Genomic DNA, 5,845 nt, shown 5'->3' with positions numbered 1-5,845 from the left:
GAATTAGAAATGTTTGCATTTAAATCTCCCACTAATACAACTAAAGGGCATTCTTCCATGGTGGCTATTTCATTAATATATAAAAAAAAGTAAATGCAACAAAGAATCAAAATTTTTACCTGAGGTAAGGCCAATTGGCTTGGGGGAGGGTCCCTGGACCAATATTTTTCAATCGCTTTCTGCTTTTGTGATGAGAACAAGTAAAAGTGGTTTAGGACAGTTCAGTTTTTAAGCAGAACACAGAGAGAGGGATTCAGTGCATTTCACAGCTGGGTCCTGCACTCCCAGTGACCTCTCTCCATGGTTAATCTTTTTAAACAATCAATGGTTGATGAGGTTTGCGGTAGATGAGTGGCAGGGTACCTGCCATGGGCCTGGCTGAGGCAGGGGGGGTGGTTATTGGGAACATTTAAAAAAAAAAATTATTGAGCAGAAAGAGGTTAAAAATACAATACATGAATGAGGAATTTTCAGCAGCAATGGAATTAAAAAACAGGTTTAGAAAAGATGCTTCTTCTAAGAATTGAAATACATAAAGATAAAACATGATTAAGGAGCGGATTAAAAAGGGGGTAAAAATTCAAAATATGCAAAACTCTAAAGCAGGCATTAATGTACTCATTATTTCACAGCATATTGATTAATTTTCAAATACAGTCAGTATGCAGCGATCACAAACTTTGATCATAAAGTGCAAGTTCAATACAGTCCAGTCCATGTGGTAGAATCAATGTGCAAAAGTCCACAAATTTAAGTGTAAAGTGCAAATACATAGATAGTGCAATCCAACCTGAAATAAAGTGCTTGAACAAAACAGTTTGCTTATTTAATTCGGTCTAACAGTCTTTCATGCCTGCTTTTAAAATCGTTTTGATCTAGTTTTAGCATTCGATGTAGTTTTTAATTCAGCCCCCCCTTTATCGTCTCCAAATTCTCAAAGTATTTCCATTTTCTTTCAAAATTTCTGATTGCTCCCACTCTACAGGCATAGGCTTTTTCAAAGTTCCGGGACCTTCTCATTTTGTTAAACCATTTTAGATGGGATGGAGGTTCCTTTGATTTCTGATTTTGGAGTATTAGGGAACGAGCAACTGTACATGAAATAAACAAAAAAATTCCTTGTTCTCATTGAGGGAGCCTCTATCTTTGGATATACCAAAAAGGGCCAGTTCAGCTGAAGGTATTAGTGTTTTCCCTATTGCCTCCTTGATGTCTATGAATATAGCCTCCCAAAAGGATTTCAATTGAGGACAAGAAAAAAAGGTGTGAAGCCAATCTCCCTGGCCGGCGGCTAGGCATCTAAAACATTTATTCTCAGCCTCTGGAAACCTTTTTTCGATTTCTTCCGGAGTCCAGTATGCTAACCAGCGGGACAAAAAGGCCATCCTTTTAAAATTAGTTCCACGTAACAATTTATAGCTCAGCAAGCATATAGTTTCCCAATCCTTGTGTGTTATATTGCATTGGGTTTGGTTAAATATTTTCTCTAAATGGCTATCCACCGTATTTAAATGGCCACTGCAATGGAGACTTTTGTACCAATTTCCTATGCCGATGATTTTGACCTCATAAATGTAACCAGCTCACCCACTATGGGAAGATGTCCACCAATAGTTTTTCTTAAAAAGTGGGAGATTTGTAGATATTCAAAAAAAGTTGGTTGCATGGGAGTTGTTGTTCTATCCTGGACTTCTTGCCAAGAAATTATTCTGTTTTGGACAAAGAAGTGTCTTAATTCCCGGAATCCCAACTTCTCCCATTTTAAAATTCGGCTACTACTAATTTGGAGGCCCAAACAAGAACATTCACATAGGCTTAGGAACTGGGAAGCTGAAAAGCTCCGATTTTTCTTAAAAAAGGACTGTAATCTAGATAAATGTTCTTTTATGGTCTTATATCTAGTCCTTTTGGGGAGTTTTGCGGTCTTTATAAATACCTGAGTTTGGGAGTCAGATTCTTGTATATTTTTACTAAGAATAATCTGTCACGTTTGTTTTTTAATCCTATCAGACCCGCCAACGAATCCAGAAAGGCTGCTTCATAATATGTTTTTATGTGTGGAAGAGCCAGACCCCCCTGATCAACTTGGAGTTGAATCACCGAAAGCTTTACTCTGGGGGTTCCCCCCCCCCCCCCAAACAAAGCCTCTGATCATAGATTTGATTTCTTTAAAAAAAAGTAGAATTCAACTTAATGGGTATATTAGTAAATAAAAATATTAATAAAGGTAGAATCGACATCTTGATCAGAGATACCCTACCAATCAAGGATAGAGCAATTGAAAGCCACTGAGAAAGGAGATTCTTTATTTTATTCTTCATTCGCACGTAGTTAAGGAGATAAAGCTGATTATAATCACAGGTCACAAAAATGCCTAAGTATCTAATTGGGTCTCGACTTATGGCCTGGACATGCAAACAAGATGGAAGATGGCTAGGACTGGTGTTTAGGGCGAGAACCTCTGTTTTTTGTATTGATTTTGTAGCCTCCTATTTGTTCATATGCTTTGAATTCTTTTAATATGCTTTCAATATTCTCCTTGTTTGGCTTTGCGTAGAGGATAATATCTTCGCCATCCCAGTAATAGGGGGGAGGATATCGGGATTGTTTCTAATTTTGATAGCCATGGGTTCAATAAAAAAAGTAAAAAGGAGGGGGGATAAAGGGTAGTCCTGCCTGGTCCCACGAATAACTTGGATTGAGCCAGCTTTTTCTGCATTTATTATAATCTGTGCAGAGGCTCCTTGATAGATGTTCTTGAGCCTTTTAATCACCTGTTCGGGGAACCGGAATTTATTGAGGGAGTAAAACAGGGTTGTCCAATTAACTAGGTCGAACGCTTTTTCAGTGTCGATCGTGAGGATACAGGCGGGGGTTGAATTCATATTAAAATAGTCTAAAGCCTGTATTCAAAATTCAGTGTTTGAAGCCATAATACGTCCTACTATAAATCCTGACTGATCACTATGTATGACTTCCTGTGCCGCATACGTAAAACGCTTGGCCCAGATTTTCAAAAAGTTTTTATAGTCAGAATTTAAAAGACTAATTGGTCTATAGAAGTGGATATCTTCCGTGTTTTTGTCTTTTTTTACAAAAGATATTATTATTGCTTCTTTAAAAGACGCGGGTACCATTCCTCCTGACTTGATGTAATTAAATAAATTCATGAGTGGAGTGGCTAGTTCTTTTATGAAGGTTTTATAAAATTCAATTGGGAACCCGTCTTGCTAACAGGCTTTCGCCCCTGGTGTTGCCTTTATAGCTTCTACTATTTCTTCTAATTTAATTTCTAACCCTAGTTGTAAAGCCCGATTGTTAGTGATCTTTGGGATATCTAAGTTCATTAAATATTCCTGAATCAGACCCACCTCTACTTGATATTCAGTAGAATAAATGCGATTAAAATGCTCCAAAAAAGCCCTTTGAATCAACCTGCTGTCCATTATCTCTTGATTGTTTAATGGATTTCTGATTTTAACTATTGCAGCAGATTCTTGTTTTTTCCTTACAGAATTAGCGAGAAGCTTTCCAGCCAATTGGCTGTCCTCGTATATTCTTTGTTGGAAGGTTCTAGAACTGTTGATTTCTTCCAGAACAAAGAAATCCCTTAATTCTGCCTTTGCTTTCTCCAAGTGGTTCGGGCAAGGGATAAGCTGTAGGGCATATTCTATATCCACGGCTTTTTGGATCGTCACTATCTTTTCTCTCCTTTCTTTGGCCTGGGCGGAAGTAAAAGATAGTATCTGGCCACGTGCTTACGCTTTAAATCCCCCCCAGACCGAGAATGGTTCCGCTGAATTATTATTAATAATAAAGTATTCTGAGATCCATTCTCCGAAACCAGCCACCCAGTCGGGGTTTTGAAGCAGGGTCCGATCCAGCTGCCTCCTGGATTGTTCCCTGCCCCCACCACCTAAATTGACTTCCAATTCTATTTTCCCATGGTCAGAAAAGGGATTGCCACCGATGGTTGAAGTTAAAATCTGAATTGATCTTGATATCAAGAAAAAATCAATTCTTGACGCTGTCTGAAAACGGTGTGAAAAGCAAGTGTAAGATGCCCCTTCTGGGTTTAATGTACGCCAAGGATCTATAAGCTGGTATTCTGAGATAAGGGCGTCCACAGCTTTTTTGTGTTTGGTTTTAGTGGTTTCTTGTTTTTATTAGAGGTGCCTTTTTTTAAAATTTTGTAAGTAATTGAAATCCCCTCCCATGATGATCTGTTCAGGGACCCCCCTAAGAAGTTTGTTGATTTCTAAAATACTAGACACCTCATCGAGTATTTGCCCATAATAATTTACAAAGTTCATTATTTTCCCTTGGATTTTGATTGCTACCCATATCCATCTCCCTTTGGGATCCCTTCTTATTTTAAGAATTTCTCTGGATACCTTCCTTGAAAAATAAGGAAGGTGTGCCACCCCTGCTGAAGCGAAAAACACATGGGAGAAATATTTCGGGATAAATACACTGGGGGTGTTGGTTTTTAAATGGGTTTCTTGAAGAAACATCACATGGGGGCTTAGAGAGACTGCCCATTTTATGAGAGCGCCATATTTTTGTTTATTTAAAACACCATTGGCATTGACTGATAGGATATTACATTTTTTCATTTCCATAGATGAGTTTTCGCATCAATAATTCCCTCATTCAGATTTTGGTATACATCCTGCCTACAATTTTTGCTCTTTTTTAATGCTTTCCACCCTGCCCTCCCTCTCCCTCTCCCTCCCCGACTGGACTCCCTCCCACCCCCAGGAAGTGGCCCTTTTCTTACCCTCCACCCAGACCACATTCCCCCTCCCTTCGGATGAGCTGGGTGTCTTCTTGTTACACCCTTGGTGACCCTTTTAAGCCCGGTGCCCCCCCTCGACAGCCAAAGGTTTTTGTCCTGTTCTGTTTTCTTGCAGAGAAAAAGACAGAAAGAAAGTGTTATTTCCTTCAAGCTCTACCCTATAGCTCGGTGGGCTATATTTAATTGCTCAAACATTTGTTTCTGGAGATATCTCTTTTAGTAAAGATTGCACTTCTTCTAGATTGGAAAACATATAAAACTTTCCTTTTACAGGAACTTTTAACTTTGACTGCTGGGCAATTGAAGCTTGGGCGCCGTTCATTTTAAACAAGTGGAGGATTTTAACAAATTTTTTCCTACGGCGTGCGGCTGCAGCAGTCATGTCTGAAAAGATTCTACATTTAATTGTCTCGTTAATGGAAAATTGTCTTTGTTGAAAAGCTTTTGACAAAATCTCTTCCTTTATCCTAAAATCAGCAATGTTCATTAGGATAGTTCTGGGAAAAGTTGAATTAGCGAACCTCTGAACCGGGACCTGATGTGCTCTCATAATGGACAAATCACCTTCAAACTCAGGCAATACTTTTTGATGAATAAAAGAGTTGACCCATTGGAGCATATTTGTACCTTCCAATCCTTCAGGGACCCCCACTATCCTAAGTTTGGATCTTCAGGAATGGTTTTCAAGCTCCTCAAGCTTATTCTCAAGTTTACTTTCCATGAGGCTCTTCTTTGTTGCAGTCTTTTCAGCCTCTATTCTTGTCTGATTGATATGGTCCTCAAGAGCCGAGATTCTTTCCTCCGCCTCATTTAATCTTGCGGGGAGACCTTGCATTGATTCTTCAAATTTTTCCAATCTGGCATGTAAAGCAGCTATCTCCAATTGTTGATTCGACTTTATCTCTCGTATTTCATCTAGGATCAGGTTTAACATCTCCCGGATGTCCATTGGATAGCTCACTTCCTTCTCGGGGCTGCTGTTTTCCCCCTTTTGAAATAGCTGGGGTGCCGTGGTTGAGATTGCTGATGTTAAACCTTTTGAGTTCT

This window comes from Lissotriton vulgaris, unplaced genomic scaffold, assembly GCF_964263255.1.
Source record: "Lissotriton vulgaris unplaced genomic scaffold, aLisVul1.2 SCAFFOLD_327, whole genome shotgun sequence".
In the NCBI taxonomy this organism is placed as follows: domain Eukaryota; kingdom Metazoa; phylum Chordata; class Amphibia; order Caudata; family Salamandridae; genus Lissotriton; species Lissotriton vulgaris.
This window is presented reverse-complemented; position numbering follows the sequence as displayed.